Source organism: Electrophorus electricus, chromosome 13, assembly GCF_041902795.1.
Source record: "Electrophorus electricus isolate QZ-2024a chromosome 13, ASM4190279v1, whole genome shotgun sequence".
Taxonomy (NCBI): domain Eukaryota; kingdom Metazoa; phylum Chordata; class Actinopteri; order Gymnotiformes; family Gymnotidae; genus Electrophorus; species Electrophorus electricus.
The window spans coordinates 4,626,597-4,641,137 of NC_137509.1; the positions used below are offsets into that span (position 1 = coordinate 4,626,597).

General features: G+C 37.8%; 1 long non-coding RNA gene across 1 annotated transcript; it reads right to left on the minus strand.

Moving 5' to 3' along the window:
• Nucleotides 1-8,224: 8,224 nt before the first annotated feature.
• LOC113568758 (uncharacterized) lies at nucleotides 8,225-12,023 on the minus strand. The gene is made up of 5 exons (XR_014115988.1): nucleotides 11,752-12,023; nucleotides 11,345-11,590; nucleotides 10,675-11,244; nucleotides 8,321-8,395; nucleotides 8,225-8,236 (listed from the first exon to the last, which is right to left on the minus strand). It is a non-coding gene; the product is annotated as an uncharacterized LOC113568758 (long non-coding RNA).
• Between the last annotated feature and the right edge of the window lie 2,518 nt (nucleotides 12,024-14,541).

Here is a 14,541-nt window from a genome sequence, read left to right on the forward strand (position 1 = left end):
GAACTTGTGTTGCTAAAGGTGATCTGTATCTATAGTGTGTAAAAACTTCAGTTTGATCATTTTAGGTTCTGCAGTGTTGTATCTCTGTAGTATCAGATCAGGAATCAGCATGTAGCCTTAATATTAATCAACTTGAATTATGTGTTTGAATTTGGTGGCATATTTGAATATAAGCGCTTAATTGAATACAAATTTTATATGTGATATTTTCCAATATCATCCATGTTAAGAATGGTAAGATAAATGATACATCATGGTAAAAGACACAGCTATCATTCTAAAGAGATGTCATGCCTTGGCTGATACCATCCCAGACCCACACAGCACACACAGTACACATTTCAATGACCACCCTCACCTGTACCTCATTATTAGCACGACTATTTAAACCCCACAGGTGTGTGAGTTCAGTGCTTTACCTTGAATAACAATGTACAGTTCAAATAACACTACAAATCTACACTGAATAAAACATTATGTGTAGTATACAGTCAAGCTCTAAGACACTGCAATATAGAAGTTTATGCAGTAATGGAAAGGTGATATGAGAGTGGCAACAGTTTTATTGCAAAATAAGGACATTGCAGTGTAGTGTAATGTTTGGGAAGAACTAAAGCATTTACTTTAGTGTGCTGTGTGGATGTTGTCTGGACACATACACTTTGTTCTCATTAGCCAGAATCTATAATTGTGTCAAACTAAAGTTTTGTTTGATAAGTAATTGTACTAATAAAATTGTCAAAATATGGATTATGTATTCATTATGTTTTTTGTACATATCCTACTTTTAATTACTACCTACCTACCTACTAAGACCTGCTGCAAGAGCTAATGAGACCCTTTATACATTGTTATACTTCTGTGTAAAAATGCATTTCTACTGTTCCAGTTTGGATGATTTGACCTTTTTGTTCATGCATATTCAAAGTCCAGAAGTGGTACGAGCTGCAGAATAGGAAGTGGTTTATCGATGTGGTTCTCCAAACTGCAATGTGGCAGGCTGACCCTCTACATGCTGATGTCTTTGTTTCCTCTTACGCTACTGCAGGGATGATCAACCATTCAGACTGATCTGAGGGCTCTTTGTGCACACTGAGCAATACACAGTGCACTAGTCAACCACAAAGCTTTACACAAGTTCACAGTGTGTCACTGCGGAAGTCATATACACAAAGGTTGCACCCTCTTAGATGATCTATAACCTGTAGCTACTCTGGCCTTTTAATGATGAGTTTTTCAACCACTGCTTTAAAGGATCAAGACATTTTTAGATCTCTTTATTAAAATGAGTTCTTGGCTAGAGATTCCACTGGATCTTGGTTGTTTCCTTCCGTTCTCTGTGGATCTTACTATTAGGACTTGGGGTGTCCAGCTCATATGTCTTGCATATATTGCTGTATATGATCCCCATCACTTGGTTGAGTTTCTTACTGTATTCTGTTCTTAGCAGCATGTCCTTCAGTCCTGCCTCTTCCAGCCATTGGTAGGATTGTCTTATATCATTCACCTGTGTTATCTGTAAGTGGTACATTCCAAGATATACATATATGATATACATGTCCCCTGTGTGGTTGAGGCACTTTCTCATCAGCTCACATTTGGGGTTCAATGTTTCTATGTATTCATAGATGTTTCATGTGTCAACTTGAACAATGCATTTTACACTTTGTAGCGTCCTTCCCTGTCTTTCACGTTGTAGTATAATCTTTGGATTTTGGATCTTGGATGGATCACTGCATGCAGTGTGAGGAGTTTTCTGACCTTGACCTTGAGGGCAGTTAGCCATTTTGCTTGTACTTCACTAGTTAGCATTTTTGGGCTTACTGTGCCCAGAGAGAGAGAGAGAGAGAGAGAGAGAGAGAGAGAGAGAGAGAGAGAGAGAGAGAGAGAGAGGAGATATATATATATATATATACTGGGAGAAACAGAGGGACACACAGAGAGAGTCTTTAGGTATGAAAATATGCTTACTGCTTTGCAGTCCATTTGTTCTCTCAATATGAAGAGTTTTAGTGAGTTGCCTAAATATTAATTCATCCACTCCACACATTTTATTTAACTAATTTGCTTTGACATGTTCAGCAGCAGCCCAACTGCTTGGACACACAAGAACTCACTGAAGCTAAGTATGTTTGGAAAAATCTTCAAAAAATCTTGAAAGTGTCACACGATTCGTCATCTTCCTCATGTCCTGATTTATTACATTTCTGGAACAAAAGAAGCAAGCTATTCCTCCATTTTGCTTGCCTCAATAAAGGCATGTTTTCAACCTTTAAGACTTCACCATCAGATTAAGCCACAGGTATGTTTAATTAGCTAGCTATGAGTAATGATACCTATTATTAGCTGTACATATCACTATTAATGAGGGGAAATGGAACAGAGGTCCATAACAGACAACTGCCTACGTAGTATTTAATTGGCAGTAATATTTTACCACAAATATCTGTAGTTGGTTTTTATTTTCATCCACCACTAGTTCTAATCAGTACACAAAGTAATTTGTTCATATATACTGATTTACAAATGTGAATCATTTGCACATAGACACTGTTTGAGTCATTTCAAGCGATTACATTTGGTCAGTCAAGTGTCACGGCTGGTTGGCTGGCTAGCAGGAGGGACACGCCCACTCCTGCTAGGGATCAAACCTCTTACCTGCCCCGCACACAATCTCTAGAATACGGATTAGTGTTCACCTGTTCCCTTATTGCTTCCACCTTTATTTAAACCTACAGATCCCAGGAGATGGGGCTGCACATTAGTGGTCCTACGACACTTCAGTCAAGAAGAGTCTCTGCATTTCCACTGAAGAAGATTACTATTTCTGTTTTGTGTTTTGTTAAGTGCATCCATCGTTGAAAGCCTGATGGAGAATAAAGAGCACTTTTTCGCAACCCTGCCTCTCGCGTCCTCTGAGCCGCCAACGTCACAGACGTTACAATTATCTTCTTCACTTTATCAAAAATAGCAATGCTGTCTGCGCACTGCTCAGTTAGTTTGTGTGTATGACCACATGCTAAGTATGAGCTATGGTAGGCCTAATTATTTTCTGCTTTTAATGTACAGGGTTGGAGAGCTCTTACTAAGGTACTATTGGTTTTAATATACCAGGAATTCTTCATTTCTATTAATTCTGTTTCTCTGTTCTAGATATTTTGCTTGTAGTTCACTAGCTAGCATTAATAATGTACAGAGAGAAAAAGAGGCTTCTCTTGAGATGCTGCAGCTTTATCAGTTCAAGACAATTTTCTATATTATGAACTGATATGATCACATTATCACAGCAGTGCTAGATTACTGCTCTTTCTTTTATGTATCTGGCAATTAACTGATTAAAGCACTGCTTGTTTTAAACATCCCTGTGTGCATGTCATTATTGAGGAAGCAGTCCTCAAGAAAAAAGGAGTAACATTACAGGTCTGGAAAATGTCTCCCTTTGCTGGTGAGAGACACATTGCAGCCAAACTCTACAGTATTTCTATGTTCTCAGTTAAAGTATAAGCATGTAGCTTCAATAACCATAAATTTAGTTGAATTCTATGTTTCAAACGTAAAGACCTACAGAATATAAGGGTGGCACTGTACTGTATGGTGATTATTGAAATATGATTTATTTATATTTTTTTTAACATCATCCAGCCTACTTCAAGATAAAATAGCTCATGAAAAATCATGATTATTTTTTTTTTTAAAGTTATAGAATCCAAAAATTTAATTAAAGGTTTTTGACACAGACAGGTGATGCAGTGATGCAGTGGATATGGTTGTATGGCTTTTGCAGGTGACATTAACCTGCACAGCTTAGTGAGTTTCCAAATATGTATGGGTCCATTCATTCTAGAATTTATGCTTTGTCTTAGCATATGGTTTGTCTTACTCTGGACTGCTGAGGGTATAAGGCCCTCCCAAATGAGCTCAGAATAAAACACATTAAAAACATTACCCCATATGTATCACGGTACGGCCCGTCCCCTCGAACATCTCCTCGTGTGTGTCTGTGTGTGTGTGTGTGTGTGTGTGTGTGTGTGTGTGTGTGTGTGTGTTTGTGTGTGTGAGTGTGTGTGTGTGTGTGTGTGTGTGTGTGTGTGTGTGTGTGTGTGTGTGAGTGTGTGTGTGTGTGTGTGTGTGTGTGTGTGTGTGTTCGTCAATTTGGCACGCCCTCCCTGTGTCTCACACCTGCTCCTCATTGTCATTAGTTTACGTGTCTCTGTTGTCGGTGTTTGACCCCATTAGCCTGCGTGCTACGTCGTGTATGTTATATGTGAAAATAAAACGTGTTTCTGTTTATGCGACTCGTCACACCACGGAACTCGTGCGCCCATCCCGAAGCCTCGTAGAGGCAGGAAGGAGGCAGCACCAGTGCCCACCCCAGAGACGGGAAAGGTGGCTGGAGCGCCTCCTGAGGCAGGACAGCAAAGGTAGCCGGCCCCCAAATCGACGAGGGGCGAGTCCCCACAGGCGGGTTGGACTGCAGGCCAGCCAACAACTGGGGCCCAGAGCTCTCGCTGGCGTACCTGGACGCGTTAATTTAAATAACGTTGTACCCGTCCCAGTCACTGTGTCTATCCTGTCATGTTGTTTGTACCAGTCATTTTGTCCCCTTTGGTTTCTGTGCCTGTTCCAGTTAGTGTGTCCGTCAATCTTCTTATTCTATACATATTCTAAATTCTATACAGTACATAGATACTTATAAAAGCTGAATTGAAACCTACTGATATGGCCAGTATACTGAATGCTATCATTTGAACTAAAAACTTAGAATTTTTGTTAAGTATCTTCAATCTATGTATCATTTTGTAGAAATTAGTACAAGAACATTTTTTCTGAAGTTTTCAAAGACTTTGTACAAAGCCTTGTCCTTTCAGAAAGTCATTATGTGCCTTAGCTGATGTACAGCATACATAAAGTCACATGTTGTGAAGCAGTGTACCAGACTAAGAAGCACCATGAAGGGCTCTCATTGCTGTTTGTGGCTAGCAGATGACCATTTTCTCATGCTTCAGCTTGGGTAAAAAAAACCTAATTTGCTCACTCACCGTGGATCTGCTGTGTAATAATATATGCTTGTTTCCTGTAGGTATTTGAAAAGGCACAAATAGCAGAACTATAAAAACCCATACTGTCCAAACCCCCGCAATCTATGAATACATTTTGTCCTAATTTGTTCTAATATTTTATTCACTATTATGAAATAAATATTTCATGCATTTTTCATTTTTATCTATCTATACAACAAACGTTTTCTTATTAACATATTTATTAAGAGGCTAAACATTTTTAAATAAGTATGAATAGTTATAGGAAAATGTCTTTTTTGCCGTATCTGTCTTTTTCATTGGGATGAGTTGAAAATCACAACCACATGAATAATTATTACATTTTTAAAAATGTTATTATTTTTTTATTTAGAGCAATCAATTCCTTTTATAGATAACATCATTCTCTGTAGCATGTGAGCTCCAGAATGAAGGACACTAACAGATATGAAGAGGCTGAGAGGTGAGAACATCTGTACGACAGCCCTCACAACACAACCCCATGCAAATGCAAGAACAACTTCTCACAGGTGTATCAGTATCACAATGTCTCAAAATGAGCTAAAACCAAATGAGTGAAACAATCAAAGGCAGAGAATAAAGAGAATATTACAGCACATAGTATTGTTGGACTCAAGGATCTTGAAAATTCAATTGTTTGTTACTAGTATCTACATGTAATCTTCCTTTAAACTGGCTTTTCAAATTTCATGAACTTCTGCCTTGCTATACAAAGCAATCACATTTTTATTGAATTTCCACTTTGCAAATGTCTCAGATTCCTTTAGACATCTGAGTGGTAAGACTAAAACTTTGACAAGTAGCCTATGGAACAACATAGATAAAAGTTCTGGTTAAAATTTTGGATAGAGTAGAGTATTACTTCTTCTGTAAAGAATTTCATATTCCTTCATTGTCTGAAACTTTAATACCAATGTTTGCTTAAAGACCAAGGAACCCTCAATCTCTTATCTTCTGCTAATTAAATTAATTTTACACTTCCATGTATGCAATATGAATACTGTTCCAAAGTCCAATAAATGACAAATTTTGTTCCAGCAAAATTTCATACCTTTCCTTGTAAAATGGGTGGCGCTTTTGTAAGGATTCTATAAGCTTTACTCTCAACAGCCGGAAAGTTGCTGCCCCTCTCATATTCTCTGCCTTCCTGCTTTCAAACCCTCTTTGAGTCTGAGCAACCTATACAGCTATCTATCTAGTAAAAGCCAAAGCTATCTAGCTATCAAGTAAAAGATGGAATGGTTATTCTAAGGACACACACATAGCTGTCCTGTTACACTTAAATGTTGATTTTAATGTTTGTACATGTGGATCAATATACCGTATTGATTATCTTGGGATAACAGACCTAAGTTTGATTTTATAGATTTTATAGATCAGATGATCCTTCACACGTTAGAGCATCATAGTTACACCACATCTGCATCTTGTCGAATAACAAGTTAATTCTAAATGTATCAAAGCAGGCTTCACTGACCTTTTAAAGATACTAAATACCCATATGTTTATTTGACACAAATGACCATATTTTGCACAAATAAAAACTGTGGCATCCTAAACCAAAGTCCTCATTTTTTCTTGATGGAAATTGTATGAGGAGACTGTTTCAGTTATATTGCACAACTCACAAATACTAATAGAACATAATTAAAACATTAATAACAGGAGTATATTATTGTGATATAATTTATGCAAGTGCCACTATGTCACTATGTACATTTAAGTACTGTAAGCATATAGCTAGGAAACCTGAAGAAGAAGAGACAGACCTCCACAGATGAATTTCCTGAAAGGTACTCACTTGTCTTTTATCACTGTTTTTCTTCAACAGGACTTCTGCTTGTATGGAACAAAGTGACAAACACTTTCCACATTCACTGTGTGTCTTATGTTCTGATCTATAATTATTTGCTGTTGGTGGATGAGAAGACAAATATCTGCAACATAAATGAGAATGTTTATCAAGCACATGTATGCAACAAATATTTTTGCATGCATTGCCTAAATATGTGTGTAGTTTCACTGACTTGTACCGATTCACCATGGAGAGAATCCTGTACAGCTGCATGGGTTCCTGGTGCAGTGGTCTCAACCACATGATCTCAACCACAGGAACTTACAAAGAGTGGTGAGGTCACGTGACCTCTTCACAGGCAAATGTAGTGGTTGGTGACATATTGCTCAAAAAGGACTGAGAGAAAACAATAAGCATATGCAAAATTTATTAAATACACATCACAATGCAATAAGGCCACTTGACTGAGAATTCATAAGACACAAGCTACTCAACTACTACAAACTTCCAGGGACTGATAATAGGACCAAAGCAAAATACACCATGCAAATTACTCCAAAGTCTCAAAGCAGTATACACTCCATACTACCAAAGGGAAAGATGCCCTAATAGTGCTCACCCATCATGTTCAGCATACACGAGGCCCCCACGACCCCCTCGTAGCACCATATCCACACAGCATGTACTGCTAGCACCAACTTATAGCACGCACTTAAATGTGAACCCCCACTTGTAGGACCCTGCCTGCTGTTCAACACAGATACAGCAAGACAGGACCCTATCTGACACTTTACCTGCCAAACCTTGTAAAGCCTAATGGGTGCGTGCACATGACAAGGATTACCCGTCTATGCATGAAACTTCACACTTACTCATGTGGAAGAGATGCGTATTTTTCATTTTACTGTAACATTACATTAATGTAACATCTTCCATCAGGCAGACACTTCACTGCTTAACCCCACACAGACTACTCTCATTAACTATAAAGCTTAACCCAATACAAACTACTGTCCTCAACCAATTACAATGATGTGTTTTATGCGGTCTATAATTTCCCAGAGGCCAGAGAAAACACGAATTATGTCTTCCTGAGGAATTTCTATATTGTCCAGATTCCATTGGCATCTTATCACTTAGTATATAAAAGAACATTTTCACTACTTTTGTTGCCACGTTTGTCACTAATGTTGTTAGAAACACTGACAAATTTACACATTTCCAAGATGCAAAATAAAGAGCAAAAGTAAATTAGTGTTTAATAAAACCATTTTCTTGCTTTATCTGGCATTTATGAAGTGGAGCTGTGATGTTCTACTACTGTTTTCTGACTTCTGTTTCAGTTCTGAGAACATCACATCAGTGCCCTCCCTGGTCTTCTCTAACAGAGCACAACACACATGCATTAGCTTTCACCACAAAAAAACAAGGTATATATATTTCATACACAAGCCCATCGCCCCACCTGTTTGTTTTGGTTTCTTCTTGGATTTCATTTTAATTTGAGCATAAGTCACATCACTGGGTCCTGCACCAGCATCTATTAAAGAGAAAACAAACTTCTTTCCCTCATTTTCATTCTAATTTCATAATCTTTTAAAGCTGCAACATGTAAATTAGTGGAATTACTGAGTCCAGAGGAGAAATAAATACACTGTAAAGCTTAAAATATTCCAAAGTCATAGCAGTCAGATCAGATTTGGTGGGAATCTTTTGGTCCTTATCACATGCACATGCTGTGTACTGACAGCTTTGAGTGAGAAAAATGAGAGGCTTGAGTGAGAGGAGTGAGATGTTTTAGTGAGAGAAGTGAGAGGAGTGAGATGTTTTAGTGAGAGAAGTGAGAGGAGTGAGATGTTTTAGTGAGAGGAGTGAGATGTTTTAGTGAGAGAAGTGAGAGGAGTGAGATGTTTTAGTGAGAGGAGTGAGATGTTTTAGTGAGAGAGGTGAGAGGAGTGAGATGTTTTAGTGAGAGGAGTGAGATGTTTTAGTGAGAAAAGTGAGAGGAGTGAGATGTTTTAGTGAGAGGAGTGAGAGGAGTGAGAGGTTTTAGTGAGAGGAGTGAAATATATTTCAGAGAGAGGATGTGAAAGGAGTAAATTGCTTGAATGGGAGGGATGAAAGGTTTGCTTTGGTGAAAGGTTACTTTCTTTACAAATGTTTGCAAAGTCCATGTTTGAGTTTCAGACTAAAACAGCACATTTTAGTCTGAAATGTATAGTGACAAATATACTAACAAAGAGGATCACGTAATATTTATACATTGATTTCCAACACTACAGGACAAATGTTTATGGTCAAACTCATCCCAAACCAACACTATAGGGTTCTGATCAGGTGATTGTGGGGTACCTTTTGTCATAGCACCACAAACACAATTACATCATCTCCCAAATGTTTCACAATGCAGACCACACATGCTGCCATCTGACCAAAGAGCAGATTTCCAGTGTTCTAGTGTGCATTGGCTGCGTTCTTTTGCCCAAGACCTGCTAGCTGCTAGAGATCAGTAAAGCATGTATTTCAGATGAAATCTGTGTTGCTGTTAACTGGTGATTTATTAGGCTAATGATTTTAATATGCTTGTCCTTTTCAGTAGAGGTACCTTCCTTTCCTGGGGTATCTGCATAGGAGGCAGTTTCATTGCAGCAATTGGTGGTTTTGGCCACTGCATTTATTAAAAAAAAAACAAAAAACAAAAAAACAAACAAACAAAAAAAAAAAACAAAACAAAAAAACTTTCAGAGGTTTTGCTATTTTCCTAACTGACTAGCCATTACTTTTTAGATTAATTATGGTTTGACTTTGTCTTTGCTTAGTTCAATGTAAGATTTTGGCCAAATAAATACCTTGGTATCTACTTTACCTTGCTAAATATAAATAATTATCTCTGGTATTTAGACTAAGGACGGTTTTGAGAATTTAGAGCATTTCTGTTACCTTTGTATTCTTATAAACTGTTGTATTTTTGGTAGGTGTGTACAAACAGATACTGTACATCAAGTGTGACTGATACCGGCATCAAACAGACATTACGGCAAATAATCTGTCAACAATCATTAAATGAACTATAACCTTGGGTTACAGTTATTGATGATGGTCAAAAACATGTATTAACATTATAGTAGTCATGTGAACCTTATAGCTCATAAAACAAGGACAAATTCCAAACATCCAACAACTGATGGTATATTTGTATCTTTAAGTCTGCAAGATACAATCTGTTAGTTTCTGTCCAACTCTCTCTCTTACACACACACACACACACACACACACACACACACACACACACACACACACACACACACACACACACACACACACACAAGATTGTAGTAAAATTGTTGATATTGGTCTTTATTCCTTTATTTTGGGTTTTTTTGCTTTAAACCTTTGAGTAAACCACAACACTTGACCCATACCTAGTATCATCTGTTTATAATAATAATAATAATAATAATAATAATAATAATAATAATAGAGTTCATAATTTAGGGTGGTACTGTATGGAAAAAAGAGACAGTGTTAAGTGTCTCTCCATTCAGTCTTGTGTTCTTTTAAAATAATTTGTATTAAGTGGTATGTACCTTTACTGTGAAGTTTCAAGTTTTTCAGTTCTTTTTTTGAAAAAGTTCCATCAGTTGGGTCTGTTAATGTATTATCTGACATTAACATCAGATGTTCTTACCATTTCCTATGTGTTTTATTTTATTATTCACAGCATATACATACGTGTCATTGTTGGATGAAGCAGTAAAATCATTACAATCATTAAAATCATTACATTAAAGTAGTAAATCTATTTGAGATGAACTATACCTGTAATCCTGTTACCAACATTGGCATAAATCAGATCACCTCCTATTAAAGAGGAAAGAAGGCCGTGTAAATAAAAGTGTTCATTTGAACAAAAAGCTGGTGGGTTCAGCGAAAACAGACCAATCTGCTTGCAGCAGTGAGGTTCCTGAAAGAGAGCTCCCAGGCCCAGTCCAACTCTGCGGACCTCTGGCCCGTGGTCTGGCTAGTGTTCTCCTGACGTCCAGTAGGGGCAGACAGAGATCTTGTACCTCCTCACACAGTAAAGCAGTTGCAACGTTAATAGGATCACTTTTCACTTTCATTTAACAGTTCATGGAAAAGGGATAAAAATACTTTTTATGCTGTAAATTGACAATGTTTCTGGCAGCAAGAGCACAATCACCATGGTGTACATAAGTACTTTGTCTTTAAATAGTCTGTGTATAACTGTCATATGCTACAGATAAATGGATGCTTTCAAACCTTTGTTCTTGTAGCTCAGGAACAGGATAAGTATGATAATGAGCAACAAGGTTAAACTGATTCCCACAGCTGGTCCAACTATTACACCATTGGATCCAGGACTTAAGACTGTGGAAGCAGTGACATAAGTTTGAATTTACATTCAGAGCACTTTATGCTTACTGAAATAATGTAAAATAAATCAAAACTCATGAAATTTATTTCTCACCTCTGACTGAGACCCAGCTCTGCGGTGATGCTCTTCTTTCTGGGTATTCACAGCAGTAGAGACCCTCATCTGATTTTGAGATGACATGGATGGTTATCTGTCCTGTGGTCTGGTTCCAAAAGAGTGATCCATCTTTATAGAAGTAAGATATGAGGTTAGAAGATGTTTTGTTCAATAAACATCGTAGAGTCAGAGAATCTCCCTCAGTCACAGGATGTACAGGACTGTCTAGGATCACATCACCATCTGTAAAAGAGACGCAGAAAACACAAAACGTGGAAAATACACACAAGTATTTTCACATGCATGAAATATTATTCATCTAATTCTACAAACAAATATAGTAGAATTATTATATTCTATCACTAATCCTATATTTCATGAGGAAAAATTTACTGGAGACCCACCATGCACTGTGATGTTGACAGGTTTACTGCTCCCTCCAGATTTAGACTGACACCAGTACACTCCAGTATGGGCTGTGGAGAGAGAGCTGATGTTGCATGTAGAGCTTGTAACTGATCTCCTGTCTGATGGACAGTCTGACACACTCCTATCTTGTGAGTACTGCATGACTCTCCATGTAGTAGAGTTCCTCTGGTCCTCACAGCTCAGTGAGAGAGAGTGACCACTGAAGTGTTGAGTTCTGTTAGGAATGATGATCAGAGAGACTAGAGAAGACACACCTGCCAAATCAGACAAATCAAATGTTGCACAATACTGTTAAACTAATGCCACATACATGAACTGTTCACTGTACTACAGGAAAACTGATAGTTTAACTGAAAGAAAATACTCAGACATTCATACTCTACAGTACTTTAAAATAACAAAATGATGGTATTTCTGTATTTAACCACCTTACCCCTAAACAAACCCTGTACGCACCTGAGCTCAGTTCTCATCTCCTCACACACTCTCTATTCACTCTGAGCCTTTTTGCAGTCCTTAATTCTACAGCTTTTTCTTAACACTGTAATGTTAACTGCATTGTCTTCTTAACACTGTATTGTTAACTGCATTGTCTTCTCAACACTGTATTGTTAACTGCATTGTCTTCATACACTGTATTGTTAACTGCATTGTCTTCATACAGTGCAATGTTAGCTGTATTGTATTCTTATGACTGTAATGTTAACTGTATTGTCTTCTTAACACTGTAATGTTAATTGTATTGTCTTCTTAACACTGTAATGTTAGCTGTATTGTCTTCTTAACACTGTAATGTTAGCTGTATTGTCTTCTTAACACTGTAATGTTAACTGTATTCTCTTCTTAATACTGTAATGTTAGCTGTATTGTATTCTTAACACTGTAATGTTAACTGCATTGTCTTCATACAGTGTAATGTTAGCTGTATTGTCTTCTTATGACTGTAATGTTAACTGTATTGTCTTCTTAACACTGTAATGTTAACTGTATTGTCTTCTTATGACTGTAATGTTAACTGTATTGTCTTCTTAACACTGTAATGTTAGCTGTATTGTATTCTTAACACTGTAATGTTAGCTGTATTGTCTTCTTAACACTGTAATGTTAACTGTATTGTATTCTTAACACTGTGATGTTAGCTGTATTGTCTTCTTAACACTGTAATGTTAACTGTATTGTATTCTTAACACTGTAATGTTAGCTGTATTGTCTTCTTAACACTGTAATGTTAACTGTATTGTCTTCTTAACACTGTAATGTTAGCTGTATTGTCTTCTTAACACTGTAATGTTAACTGCATTGTCTTCTTAACTCTATTGTTCCAGTGTAAAAGCAGCAGTCCTCCCTCACTCATGCAGGTGCTGCCTTGTACATGATGTCACTGGGAGATCCTGCTTGTTTCTGTAGCTGGAATTCAGTGAAGCCTCTCACACTGTCTATGTAGTTTACTAAGAGTGTGCAGATATCAGCCTTTGAGCCAAAACCAGCCTTGTGCCACCTCTGTTATCTGCATGTTGTTTATATGTTCAGCTGTATATAGTATCACTATCGCAGAAACTCCCTTACCAGTAATGTTTACCCAGAGCGCATCACTGTAGTGTGTGTAGTAGACTGGATTTCCTCTGCCAGCTCTACACCAGTACTGGCCTCCATCAGAAAGCTTCACTGCACTGATGGTGTAGGAGCGTGTTGCAGTGTCGGTCTCATTCTCAGGGTTCTGTGTGTGTTTGGACCAGTGAAAGCTCCATCCAGCAGACTGCTCCAGCTTACAGTACAGAGTCACTGGGTTTCCCATCAGTGCAGCTCCTTGAGGGCTAGATGTGAGTTCAGGTTTAGGTTTCACTGCTGATGGAAATGAAACAAACGGTTCAGGTCATAAATTAAGTTCACATGCTGCTTCCAGACGCTTTACCACAGTCATTATATAACAGAGTGACACAATCTATTAGGATGTAACATCTCAGCCAAAGTGCTGATACAGATCTGATCTCATGGTGACCTGAGGCTGATAGTGGAGGTAACTCAGACTGATGGACTGCAGATATTTGGTGTCATCTGTAGTCATATTATGTTGTGGTTAATAATAACTAAAGAGTTGAACACACTCACCTGGTACAGTCAGTCTAACAGCATCACTGGTGTGGGAGTAGCGGGATCCTCCTGCCTCTGTTCCTCTACAGGTGTAGTTACCTGTATGAGACTCTTCAGCACCACTGATTGTGTACACCTGTTCTCTGCTGACAGGACTGAGTGAACCCTCTTCATTCCAGCTGTACCGCCACATAGAGACACCTCTTCTCTGTATGTTACATCTGAGAGTGACAGTCTCTCCCTCAAATACCTGTGGATCAGGCTTTATGGAGGCCACAGCTTTTGGTCTTGCTGTGGAAAGATCATCAAATCCACTGAATAATTGCTTCTTTTAATGAAGTTGTTTTTATGTATATGCACAGAAAGAAGGTTATTTCTAAACTGTTACTAAAACAAATAATATGTAACAGTAGATAAGCATGAATATTTTCTCAAATTGTGAAAATGACAAATAAATGTTGTAAATAACCTCCCCAAATTGCATTAGGCACTACTAATATAAACAAGAGGGGGTGTTGATTTCCAGTAAAATTATTCATCTCAAATTTCAGCCAATGATATTATTCATCTAATATCTAAGCACAATGGTTAACATGGAAATGTTAAGGCCACATCAAGATCTGTTTACAAATGTGACAAAGGTGGGGCAGATGGTGGAGAAAGTTTTTGGGGTG